Here is a 14,015-nt window from a genome sequence, read left to right as displayed (position 1 = left end):
CTCTTTCCCAATAAAAATTGCAAGTCGCCTGCCACAAATTTGTATTCTGTAGTAAGCCTTGTATTTACAAATTGTGTAAGCAATAAGGTGGGAGTGGGCCGGCGCCTATGAAGTGTGTATACACAGGGGACGGATAAAGAACCTAGGCCCTAGTCTAGGCCTACGCATACATGAAAACCTTACTACGTTATCAAGCATGCACAGTATCATTACATTACAGCCTGAAAATTGTAGCGAAACTGATGTAGGGCACTTGCACACACGCAATCATCATGAACCGGGAGAAATGTTTTCCGATTCTTACTCAGTAACTCACCAACGGATTTTGTTCGGGGTTTCTTTATGATTTATATTCCTCCTCTTACAACAGTTCGTTGCTCCTGTGATCCTTGGACGTATCTAAATCGTTTTCCGAAGAAACAGCGAGTACGACAAAATACGACTTTGTTTATACTCGGCAGTAACTAGTACTTTGCGAGTACCCATTTCAGGTCACGTGACATATGTAAACAAACGAAACCGATTTTGTCTATTGAACTCGAAATGCACTAACATGAGCTAAAACATGATGCATACTAGTAGCTGCTGATGAGAAATGCATTGCTTTGGTGTAACATCTTAATTTCAGATAAAGCTGCAGTCTGCATTTGGTTGTATCGTTTCAATATATGTTGACCATACCATGTAATATTTAGTGTTCGAACAATAATCGGTTAGATAATCGACATCGGGCCGGATAGATTTTTAAAATGCGATAAAATGATGAAATCAAGGCGTCAAATACTCCTAAAAATCCCTAAACATGTTTGGCGACAGTCCTCAGTAGTTCTACTGCTTTACAGTATTTTGTGATTAGGCAAAAACACGAAGCATATATTTGTTATCCCTGACCGCATGTAATATACGAGATAAAATAACCCCTTACAGTAACTGAACTCCTTACCACAACCGACTAAAAGCAAGTCTGATTTCCAGCCAAACGCACGACAAAGTCAATGGGACTTTAGTGTGTGATTTCTCCCACATGTAGTTAAGTCAATGGAGAAGCGCCATTGACTTACTGCGTATAATCGTTTGAAACAATGTTCGATCGGAAGTTTCCCTCGCAGATGGTAATCATTGAAAACTTAAAGCAAACATCCGAGATTGTTTTATTCTTCATATCAGATTATATATTTCGATATCAGGTTACGAAATTACAAATATTTTATTTCCGTTCGGTCTACTTTTCACTTTATTTACGTTGGAGTTTCCCCCTTCTGTAGTCTGTACAGCACTGCCATATATATACTGTGTTGTGGTGGGATTGCAATATTGCAACTCATCGTTATAAACATCACCCCATGTATTACATTCTTCTTTCTTTGCTTTAGTGTGAAACATTAAATCATTCATTTATATATTTTATTGTACTGGCCTAGAAGTGTGTAATCAAGCAAAAAACTTAATCATATATTATGCCAGTTTCACGAAAATGATGAAATAATCGGTTATCGGCACGATTGTCACATAAATCAGTAATAACCGATTGTCATATAATGGACAAGGACATGGACGTTGGAACACTAAGATCTCCATATCTTTGGAAAGCCTTAATTCAACCAAGAGATCAACCTACTTACATTATTAAGCAGTGATTAATCAATTATAACCACAAGAACAGGTTTTAAGAAATTTAAGGAAGTTTTATTGATATCCCTACAGTCTTTCATTTTCCTGCTACAAGCTTCCTGTACAATCCCACTTTTAAAGTGATCTGTGTGCTGGGTATTACTGACTTCCAGCTATTCTCTGATGGAAACCAGAATGAAGGGAATACAATTTCCTTGACAATTCAAGCAGAATTGAAATAAAACTCTTGTGCTGACAAAATATTTTGGTAATACGATAATTCTAATGAAAGTCACAATCAAACAAATAAGAACACCTTTATATATGATATTTCATAATTTTCTTCAAACCAATATGCAGGCTAGCTCTCTCTGTCATTTGATAGCAATATCAATTATTAATCATTCATCATACACAGAAGGTTTCAGCATGACAACACAAACAGGAACAACCAGCTGTGTGATTACTGGGATATTTAAATCTTGCATCTGGCAGAGGCAACATTTGTCTAAAATATAACTGTTCCTGAAATCCTGAGCTCAAATAATAGTTGTGAACATGAAAGTGGGATTTACCATCATTTCGTAATTGTCAAACACCCTTACTACAACATTCAATGTAAGAGCTTATGGTACAAAGATGCACTTTAATAGCTTCTGAGACTATCACGTAATATTTGTATCATTGTGTTTGATCAGAAAATGGTATGAGTTGAGATAATCTATGAAGTTTGTGGGAAGCTAACATCTCTGATACTGGAACATACTTTTCATCTCACAGTATGTTTGTCTGTTCTATCCTCCATTAAGAGTTGCTAATTTGTCCATTCGTACCACAGTACTTTCTTCTTTGCAAAACTTGCGTAAATTTTTGCAGTCCCTTTGACCTTGTGGTTTAGTCAATTTTTGGGTGCAACTTTATGCATCATCAGAATTAGCCATCAAAGTTTGATTTATTAACATTGCATGAAAAGTTATTTACATGGGCCTACTGTAACTTTCAAGGAACTTGTTGTTTGCAAACACTACATAACGCCCAGGGTAAATGTTGGATCAGGTTTTGAGGATGTGTGCATGTTAAGTTGAAACTCCAAAGTTCGAATGGGCCGATGTACCTGCAGTAGTGAACTGTGTGGAATTTAGCGACAGATCTGCACAATGTACGTACAGGGGTTTTTGAAGAGTCGGTCGTTGGTGAAATCCCGCAAGGTAAAAACATGGAGATACTCCGATTTGACAAGTAGGAAAGTACAATGGTGGCAGCAGGGCGGTGAAAATCGGATAAAAGGGGAAGGACGGGCGAAGAAAGGGGTGGGGCTGGGCCGCTCCTCTAAAACAGAAAAACTAGGGCACTGGGGCCATCTGCCCAATATATTTGAGCAGAACTTTCACAAAGTATAGGCAGTGATACCATCACCTCTTTAAAACTACACTAGTCAAATTACATCATACAATAAACCCAATTGGTGTTAGATCAAGATGCAACCTTTTCTTATGCGATGCAAACTTTTGTGGGATTTTTTTTTCTCTATTAACTTTACTGATAAGCTCCAGGGTTTAGAATTTCCCAGATCTCTGTATATTATGTCATAGTCTTTGACAATCTTTGCAATTGCTATTAAATCTATCATCCCTCTCCAGCTTTCAAGCTTCTTACTATGTCACAATAATTTAAAGTACAATAGTATTTATTAAGAGTTATATGCCAGTGATGTAATACTAACCTAATATACAGCTGCATGGTGATTGGTCATACCTCAGGCAGGCTTCAGTATCTTCTATGTCTTCATAGCTTGAACTGACAATTTAACTGTCAAGAAAAGAAGAAAATCAAAGTTAAATTCTAGATTTCTTGAAACTCAGCATTACACAACAAAAAGTCTGCAAGTACTGTTCCATTTTGCTGTGTACAGAAAGAAACTTATTTATTTTAATAGTATGACATCTACTGTAGTCATGGCAACATTGTAATAATTAACATAATAGTACATTCAACTATTGATCATAATATAATGACATGCAGTCATTATCTCATTAAACAGACACTTAGCAGGGTCTACAATAAATACATTCCACTTAACAGATAATGGAATTCCCCAGCTGAAAATAGACTTGAACTATCTATGAATAAACAAATTTCTTCAAGCACAAATTTGATCTTCTTTTTAATCTTTGATGCAAAGAAGCAAAGTAAGTTTGGAAAATCTCTCCCCTGGCTTTATGCAATTTTTTAAGCATCCTTCAATTTAACAACTAATCTGAAAGTATCTATAATTTTGCAACAGATAAAGTGTCTTAATTCTTGAAACACAAGGTTCTTCAAAGGAAATTGTGCAATGCATGGCAGGAAATGTAGATAGCTGCTTGATTTCATATTATGTGAGTCACTATAAGCTATACAAAGAGTAGACACTGACATTAGGAGATTCCATGTCCTGGCCAAACAGTTTCTAAGTGGTGTTCACCATAACCATTCTTATGTACCTGAAGGTAAGGCTAGAAGCTATACAGATGTGGAATGAAACATATACTGTACCTCCACTTTGAACAATCTTTTTAAACATTGAAACTGCGTTTGTTATGATGCATTTGTATCATTCTGAACAATCAATTTAATAGTCATGTAACTCATCATGTAAGTCACATAACTAGTAAAACGTTATACTATGTTAAATGCATGTTTTTCCTAATTTCATTTCAGATGCAGGATTTTGAAAGGATGGGGTGTGGCCCTGGGGTTGTTGAAGCTAACTCACATGAAGGAGGGTCTGGAAAAAGTGAAATGGTGCATTCCAAGGCCTATTCAGGCAAAGGTTCTGCTAGCAAGAAGTATTAACTGCTTTAAATGCTTTGTGTGCTCCCTCCCCCTGTGATGGTTATAATATGGGTTAAGTGCCCCATCCCCCCTGTGATGGTTATAACATGGGTTAAGTACCCCCTCCCCCTGTGATGGTTATAACATGGGTTAAGTGCCCCCTCCCCCTGGGAAGTCAGCTATGCTAGCACTACTGTTCCCACCATTTTTATCTACATTTTGGTTATATGTTGAACTACCCTGAATGAGTTGTGCTTCAGACTGTAACTCAAACAGGCTCGTCTCCCCGTCACTTTGTTTAAACTCTCGTCACACTTTGTTGTAACTCCTGTCACACTTGTTTAACTCTTGTGACTCTTTGTTTTAACTCTCTTCACAAGTGCAATCAAAGGGTTGTAGATACACAAATAAAGTTAGAATGAACAGTCTATGTGAATGCCACATGACCTAGGTAAGGTAGCCCCCTAAACAGTAATATATAGCCATTATCTAGCAGAAGATGCAGCTTAAAGTGAATTCATGTTAGAATCTGGTGCAAAAACTGTTATAAGCACCCCTGTTATGTATCACAAAATCAGCCAAGTCACACAGTACAGTAGAACTGTAAGGCTATTTTGTTAAACTATGCAATTATTTAGGTCACATGAAAGGCATTCTTTACTTGCAAGAATCAATCAATGGTGGAGCATATAGCCTAGTGTATAGTTATGAAAGGAAGGGAGAACAATACAACTGAAGCCGACCCATGCAGCCAATTCATTTACAAATGCCATGTTATTGTCTGAATTTTTCAATCCATTGAAACTCTGCAATTGGACCAAAATTCTTGCAAAGAAGTACTGTGACTATTAACCACTAAATAGTATAAAACATTTATTGGTAATGACGGACGATATTGAATGCGCAATGGGGCGGTTAACTCACATCTCAGAAAACAGTAGGAAAAAGCCCAGTTACTACTTTAGAATAATCATATCTGCAGACTGACAAAGACCCACTAAGGACACCCTAGTTTAGTGCTTGGGTAACAGGGTATAGGTAAAAGAGAAAGTTTAAAACTTAATTCATCTATTATATGATATGGATATTGACTAGAGTTGAGTAAGGCAAGCAAAAATAATATCAGCTAAAGATTAGCTGTCAATTATTAAAGCATGTTTTTGTTTTGTCACTAGCAAACAATATATCATATTCATATTTTATGCAGCCTAGAAGACATTTCAAAATAAGAATGTTCCCAGTAAACAAGTAACTGGATTGAGAGTTGTAATGGACAATGGAATTCAATTAATTTCAATAAATTCAGAAGTTGCTTGGGTATTTACTCTTGAATACCAAATAAACAAACACCTATCCAAAAAGGTGCAGGGAGGCATCATGCTCCTTGAAGTTAGCATAAAAGCCATTAGCTGACAGCTGTAAAATACCAGATAATAGAATGACCTGACCAGAATTAAATATACCAGAGTAGGCTAGACTTTGTGAATGGCGATACACTGGACCTGCAGATTACAATCTGGCACCCTGCAAAACATAAAGGAAAGCAAATTCTACATTCTGCGTCATGAATTGCTAAATGTTCAAATATGTAGCTGAGCCCAATGTAACTTCGGCTTCATCAAGTGATAAATTTGGAAGATTTATTGCGCAGAACAACCAAATAAAACCTACAAATTGTTTGCAATATCACTGATTTTGAAGGACAGAAACAAAATATTTTGCAAAGCCACCAAATCCCAGGATAATGAACACTAAGGACTGAACAAGCAAAACATGGACATAATGGTGACCATTATATGAATGCATAATAGATATGAATACTTCGTCTATGGATTATATGGTTGGTAGTCCAAAGAACGCAGGTGGTGCAATTCTGAGCATTATTCATGAAAGCTTTCATATTATACTGGCTGGTTAACTTAACACAATTCTGACAAAGGAATGTGAGCTATTCACACATGATAGTATAATTTTCAACCATACAAGACATAAATCTGTGTGCTATGAACAATTGCTCTCAATACAGGAAACTTTGTGTGCCACAAATTTTATGAAATATTGTACACAGCTTCTTTGCAAACCATTATATAGGTTATGTCTACCTTGATAATTTATGACAGCGTTCTTGAGGACGTTAAAGGAAAACGGTAAATTTTCTGGCACCTTACATTTCCCTTTATGGTCAAGTATCACAAGATCATACATATGATGGGGGGGGGGGGGGGGGAACGCACCCAACACAATTAAGAGGCAAAGTTTAGTGAATTTACACTCAGCAGATACTTAATACCCCTTGTAGTCTGCATGATAAATAGCCTATAATAAGGAAATGTAATCAAATTGATTTCTTAGAATTAATTGGGATCTTTGTATACATGTAAACTAATGCAGAAGAAATATCTGAAATGATTTTGCTTTCAATCCAATTAGATTGGTCACTTTTATAATCACGCCATTAGATTGAAAATTTTTTTGTTGCAACACAGACGACAGTATCAAATTATCAATCTCACCAATAAACTTGAAATCTGTTTACACTGATATTTCTTATTTAGGGGAAAAACGTTACATGGAATCATGGTTTTCTTTCAATCAATAAAGGTTATCTTGAAATCTACAAAGGTCTCATCTGTTTTCAAATATCGTAACAATATTAAGTCCTGCCTAAATCAAAGTGATAAAGTCTGTTTTAGATTTGCAACATAATATTATGACATTGCATACTTCCAATTAAAGCTTCAACATGTTCTGTAACATGTTATTTATCAATTTTATTACATAGTCACATTACCAGCTAAGCAACTTCTAATGTTGAGTTCAAAGTTTGTATTTCCTGGTTGAAGATGTTTCCTTCCCTTTCACGTTCATCTTACATGTGTATACTGTTTGAGTACGCAACTAACAAGGATTTCAATTTCATGATAGTAGTTTCGCTTTGGATAGGTCCCGTGACCTGGCAGAACTGAATATGCTTAAAAACTGTTTTCCAATCTTGGCACCACTTACAGTGAAACATCTGCTCCGTGTAGATATTAACATGTATAATGGCAAAGCTAAGACCCACCACATATAGTATGTCCATGATTAAACAGTGACAGAATGCATACAAAACTGTAAGTAAACATGTAGGGAACAAATTAGTTATTCAATTTTGTGTAAGCTTGTACATGCTAGTTCATGGAAATCACAATTCAAAAGCAATACTGTACATTGCCGTAGCACGTGGCTCTTAGCACTGCAATCCACATTGAGGTGTGCTTTGTTCAAAAATTGTATACTGTTAGAAACTTGTCCAAGTACAGTAGCTGCTTTTTGTGTCAAATCTGTTTAATACAATGGGGAACATACCATTCTGGTCATATCATACTGGACAACAACTAACAGGATAGAACAAAGTACCTCAACTCATAATGATAACTTAAGTCTAGACCAACATGATGTCAGGAATAATCAAGTTAGGCATTAGGATTGCAAGTGAAACTTATTCATACTTAGCATTTGTGAAATGCAAATCTTGTGTAGTGGATTAAAGGTGTAATCTACTCCCTAATTAGTAGTCGTCGAAATAGACTATAACCACACAACTCTTTGTGGGAAGGGGGAAGTAGATTGGAGAAGGGGGAGTGGTAGGAAGGGGGAGTGGTAGGTTGGAGGAGGTGCTGGGAAAGGGAGGTGGTAGGATGGAGAAGTAGGATGGAGAAGGGGGAGTGGTAGGATGGAGAAGGGGGAAGGGGGAGTTCTTAAATATAGAATCGGTAACAGAAATGTCCTTAAACCTTGCCAACTAAAGCAAATGTAGTGAAAGGATGCATCTGCACTCAGTGTTCTTCAATAATTGATATTGAACCCCAGTGAGTCTACTTTAGATCTCATGGTTGGTATCAGACCCGGCCCTTATCATCACAGAACACCATATTGCAACATCAATAGCTGTGTAATGTGCAGCGCTGCTATTTATTCCTACTGTACTACTGTTGTGCCAACTTAGCGTAAAACAAACACCATCGGAGGTAAAAGGTCACCGCTGATCCTGGCTTGATCCTAGTCTATCACAATGAAGGTTCAAATAGCTAGGACTGATCCAGGTTTATATTTCATATGTAACACAGAGCATGGGATCTCATGTAGTACCTTACGAAGACTTGGTGCAGCTGACACAGATCATATATGTATGATAACAAACAGCCTGATTGTATAAAATATGACAAAGGCATTTATAAGCATAACAATGACAACCATTTTACCAGATGTAATAATAAACTTGAACTTCACACTATACTGTATAGGCTACCCTACTCAAATCAATTTACTTCAAATCGTTCAAGGTTCTCCAATTTAGTGACACAGTTTTAACTTCTTTGAAGAAGGAACAATTTTTATCCATTAAACCCACCTGGTCAGAGTGCATTTAGAATAAGAAATATTGAATCTGCTTTGGAAGTTTGTTTTCCAAACTTCATCAACAAACACACTTTGAGACTTTATTAAAGTTTCTGTGAGTGTTTATTGAGTCTCTCAACCTTTATTCAGTAAAGTATGCAGTTTATATTTGTACATACCATAAAGTCACACAAACTGTCAATATACCAGCCAACCTTCTAACTTTGGATTACCAGAACAATTAATTATTTGGAAATATCATACAGCTATATGTAAGGACACATTGAGAAACAGGCTGTCGTGAATTTAAGGATTAAAACAGAAATGATAATGATGAAAGGTGACATGTATAAAGCCATGCATATTCACGTAAACTATTTATATCACCAAACATTTATCAAGTGCAAGCTGGAAATTATCCTAATGCATATTCAACAACTGTAGCATCAAATGAGAGGTGATTGGGTACACTTCCTGCAAGTTGTAAGACTTTCCAAGAGGGCAATCTGAAACTTACGGATTTATTCTCTTAGCTGCCAAAAATCTTTAAAGATTGACAAGACCCAAGGCCGGTACTCTTCACAATGTGGTCCTGGATCCACTTGGCTGTTCTGTGGAAAGAACTGAGTTTAACTGATTGAGGGAGAGCAGGAATAGATGGGGCATTTCACAATTAATAATGTATTTCAGCATATTTTCTCTATGATGCTCAGAAGTATCATGCAACAAACAGGGTTGCAATTATTATTTTGTTTTTAGTTTATTTATGTTTACTTTTCTTTCTTGTGAAAACAATAAACAGAGTGCTAGCAGAGTTTGTCTTAAGACATTGTTTATGTTGGATTTGGACAGTTTTTAGTTTACTAAGCTTGACTAGTCAAGATCCTAAATTTCACATAATGTAGGAAAGAAGTAAATTTGTTACATCTTTGCAGGTATCTATGCTTTCCAATGAAAAGAAAAATGTGTTCGATATTGGTTGATCGGCTGGACTCAAGCTGCTACCCATTAAAAAAAAAACGCTCCTGACATATTTTCCCGGGTACGTAATGGGATAGTTTGGCAAATTATATGAGGAGCATCGAAATGTCTAATCTCTATTTCACCTTTGTCTGCAACAAATGTCAAAATATGGAAGGCATGACATGATATTACATTATAGTTAAAAATTTACCACACATTTGACAAATTCCAATTTGTAAAATTATTACTTGGTTGTTAAAAGAAGTGACTGTCTAATGCACCTAAGTTAAGAACATATATAAACTGCTGGTTTGTGCTTGTAACATCACCCTTTTTCATCATCAATGAGTTTGAGCACTGATGTGTAACATTGGGAGAGACAGTTTAAAGTATGATTACTGTCCATGTTAGGTTCACAGTACTGGCACAACATACACAGATCTAGCCTAACAGGGATCTTCAGCTCTTCTGCGGAGGGTGCTGCCATATCGGTCCAAACAGACTCTGGGTACTAATGAATGTGATCTTTATAAACTATTTACAGATCTACAAATGTTTTGTAGGGGGCTTGTATGTGCTTGTTGTGAAAATGTTTCAAAGGATCTCGTCTTCTCTAACTGCTTAACGACCAGATGAGTGTAAAGTTGCCAAACGAATAGTGGACAACATCTGGTTTCTAAAATGTGCTAGTAATGAGTGTTAAAAACCAAATTAGCTGGAATATGTCTTACTATGTGTGAAATAAGGAATGTGATGGTAGAAAGGAACTGTCTGTCAGATTCCTCAACTTTGGAATTTAGCAGTGATTCAGAGACTGCAGAACTTGTCAAGTTTCGTGGAACTAGAAAGGACCGATATGACAGGACCCTCTGTTGATTGAGGGTGTGGCTGAAGATCCCCATTGCCATACAAGGTTAAAGGGGCTGCACCCTCTGTTGATGTAGGGTGTGGCTACATATCCCAATTGCCATACAAGGTTATAGGGGCTGCACCCTCTGTTGATTTTGGGTGTGGCTACAGATCCCCATTGCCATACAAGGTGCACCCTCTGTTGATTTAGGGTGTGGCTGGTGTGGTTCATACAAAATAATTCACTGTTTAATAAGACAAACAAGTGAAAATGGATTGAATCTGGCCGGGAATGCAGGATTGGTGTAGTAATCACATTCAACCAGGTGTTTTAACGAGTGGCTGATAATATTCTCTTTTCATCTGTTAAACAAATCTTTCTACCTGAGTTATTGTATGTGACAGGGTGGCTATTTCCGTAATCACATTTCCATGACAGGTGGAAAATCATAGAACATAACAGGAAATCATGGTTTTTTCACCACAGGTCGACTCACATAGTTACTGTGTGCCAGTTCTATGTGATATATGCATTAGGACAATGACAAACAGAATGACTGCCAATGTTAACAAATAAGAGCCAATAGAAATACATAGATTCTAATTAATTCTAAGCACGTTTTGTGTATCATTTTGAACTGAGTCCTTACAACATTTAACACAGACCAGAGGCCTATATATTACTGATTCAGTTTATAGATTTATCCTGTAGGGAATTATGCAGTGTTAGAAATTGTGGACTTATTTTGAAGGCTGTGAATGTAGTCTCTAAACTACTACATGGTTCCTGTGTACAAAAACTGCTTTCTTATAAAAGGTAACGCTCACCACTAGACTGAGAGGGAATGGAGGGTTTTATAGGAAGTAAAAGCAATATGAATTACGATTAGCTCAGTCAAATCATACCAAAGCACATTACATTTCTTCAACAGTACATGTGCAAATACTGCACCTTAATTTAAGGGACGAACCTACAAAGATTATAGTTAACACTATTTTAATTCAACTGCAGTAGACTTTATATTGACTGAACATGGTATCATAACTGATGACCCAATGCACAATGCAAAGTAAGACCTAACTTGAAATATATACATGTATCCAAACATGATTGTGAGGTGTGTCACATTTTCTAGTAGCTGGATTGTTGACATCAAACTACCAGCCACAACAAAACCAGACCAACTGATAGAAAGTGTCTTAAATGTCCTCCTGAAGAGCAGACCTTCTCTTGAATATGTCCCCCTGAAGAGCAGACCTTCTCTTGAATATGTCCCCCTGAAGAACAGACCTTCTCTTGAATATGCCCCCCTGAAGAACAGACCTTCTCTTGAATATGTCCCCCTGAAGAACAGACCTCTTGAATATGTCCCCCTGAAGAACAGACCTTCTCTTCAATATGTCCCCCTGAAGAACAGACCTTTTAATGCTTCTCTTCAATATGTCCCCTGAATATAAATTACAGTTTGAAGACATGGACTGTTTACTCCTTCGTTTTTTGAGTTCATAGCATACAATAACATACTGTACATAACATTTTTATTGCCATAAGCTACAGCCAATGACTTTACTTTCCATATATTAGTACAAAATGATACCTTTCTATTGAACATTGCTGGTGGTATCTGATTAATCAAACAGGGTGCACCGATGATTTTGCCTGATTTTCCTAAATGATCTGCATTTTTCCACTAACAAACTAACCTTTCACTAGAAAGTAGATCAAGGCATAATTTATTCTGCATCCCGTAGCAAAATTAAGGTTGCTCAGTTAGCTTGAGAATACCCTGAATGCTCAAATGTTCATTTCTTGCAGAGAAAGAAAGTGTCATGTCAAAGAGACAATTTCCATTTCCGGTGTACGTGACAACAAGCATTTGATAGAAAATGAAGGGAAAAAACAGTTATTCTACATTTCTTACCCAGGTTTAATAACTTGTACATAGCAAAACATAAGAGTCTGCTAGTCAGAGTTTGCCCTAAAACAGTTGCATGTAGGTTTTGGTACATTGTTGATATTACAATTCAATGCAATGCAGTTTTACTTGCATGAGTTGCCAAACTTGTGAAATATTGAAAAATGACAAAAGTAGGTAAATTTGAAGATCTTTGTTGTATAGATACTTACCATTGATGAAAGAGTGCGAGAACAAACTTTTTGGAATAGAAATGAAACCATTAATTATTCCCTTATTACCATCTGTTAGGTGAACACATTAATGTAGTAGGGTGCATGTGTTCCACTCATTGTATTATATTTGGGAGTACTATTAGATGCCATAAGACAGGTTGCACAATTTCCAGGAAATGATGACCATACCTACAGTATCAAAGTTCCTTCAAGAGATGAAGCAGTTTGTCCACATGTGAATATCTAGGGCGGCATGCCTTTAAAAACAAACCTTCATCAAAACTAAGACTTTTCTAGGTTTAAGTAGTATATACTATAGCTATGGTAACTTAACTAGTAAAAAGTGAAAGAATGCAGACACCAGATATATCAGCAATTGAGAAAAGCTTTTTCCATGAACATTCCATCTCTACTTACATAAGTACCTGTTTCTCTAGATTGAATTGTGACCACCATTCAAACAATCTAACAATTCTCTGCTTTAACCCTAACTGGGAGACTATGCCTCCATGTTCTATTGAACTAAATACAGTGCAGCTTTACACTAAGTGCAGTAATTCCTATTCTGATACAGTAGTTAATGCAACAACAAATCTACAAATAGTAATCATGGAAAATAAACATTAGTGACGTAAATTAGTATAGTATCCATTTTATATTTCGTATTCATATTTTAAGGGATTTTGTCATTTTGTTACTTAAATTTACTTAAAACTCACTTTGTTCTTTTTAGGAATTTCACTGTAAATCTATATTATTTTTAAAATAATTCCTTTGTTTTTATATCTATATTTTTATATTAATATTTAAGATGTGTTAAGTTTATTCTTCCATATTCATATTTTAAGGGTTTTGTTATTTTGTTGTCATTGTAAAGTGCTCTTGAACATGCTTAAGCATGAAAAGAGAGCTATATAAATTTGGTAAAATAATCATAATAATTTAATATCCCAGAAACTGGCAAACCTACATTGCAAAAATCTACCGAGTCCAATTTCAATCTGGAAATTGTCCTGAATATTTTACCTAGAGCTTTATTTAATTTTTTATTGTTCTCAAAATAGAGGGTGAAACATCTCCCGTGTTTTTTTGACCATGTATACTTATTCTGTTATGTGCTAATTTTATTTCCATTTGCATTCAATTTAACAAAATCTGTTCTGTGTTCCATACTGGATTGAAACCATGTATATAGTGTAGATGCTGTAATGTATGAACCAATACAAACTGTCAGTTAACATGCTTTTGTGCAGAGTACTGTAAGTTA

At 36.1% G+C, this 14,015-nt stretch overlaps 1 long non-coding RNA gene across 5 annotated transcripts in view; it reads right to left on the bottom strand.

Annotated features, from left to right (window-relative positions):
- LOC139978010 (uncharacterized) overlaps positions 1-14,015 on the bottom strand; it is a 168,801-nt gene that overhangs the window by 40,113 nt on the left and 114,673 nt on the right. For all 5 annotated transcript variants that reach the window (XR_011796865.1, XR_011796868.1, XR_011796866.1 and 2 more), the window contains one exon: positions 3,335-3,420. This is a non-coding gene — a long non-coding RNA (uncharacterized lncRNA). The remainder of the gene's footprint in view (positions 1-3,334; positions 3,421-14,015) is intronic.

Source organism: Apostichopus japonicus, chromosome 12 (assembly GCF_037975245.1).
Source record: "Apostichopus japonicus isolate 1M-3 chromosome 12, ASM3797524v1, whole genome shotgun sequence".
NCBI lineage: Eukaryota > Metazoa > Echinodermata > Holothuroidea > Aspidochirotida > Stichopodidae > Apostichopus > Apostichopus japonicus.
The sequence above is the reverse complement of the archived record's forward strand: the minus strand, read 5'-3'. Positions and strand labels throughout refer to the sequence as shown.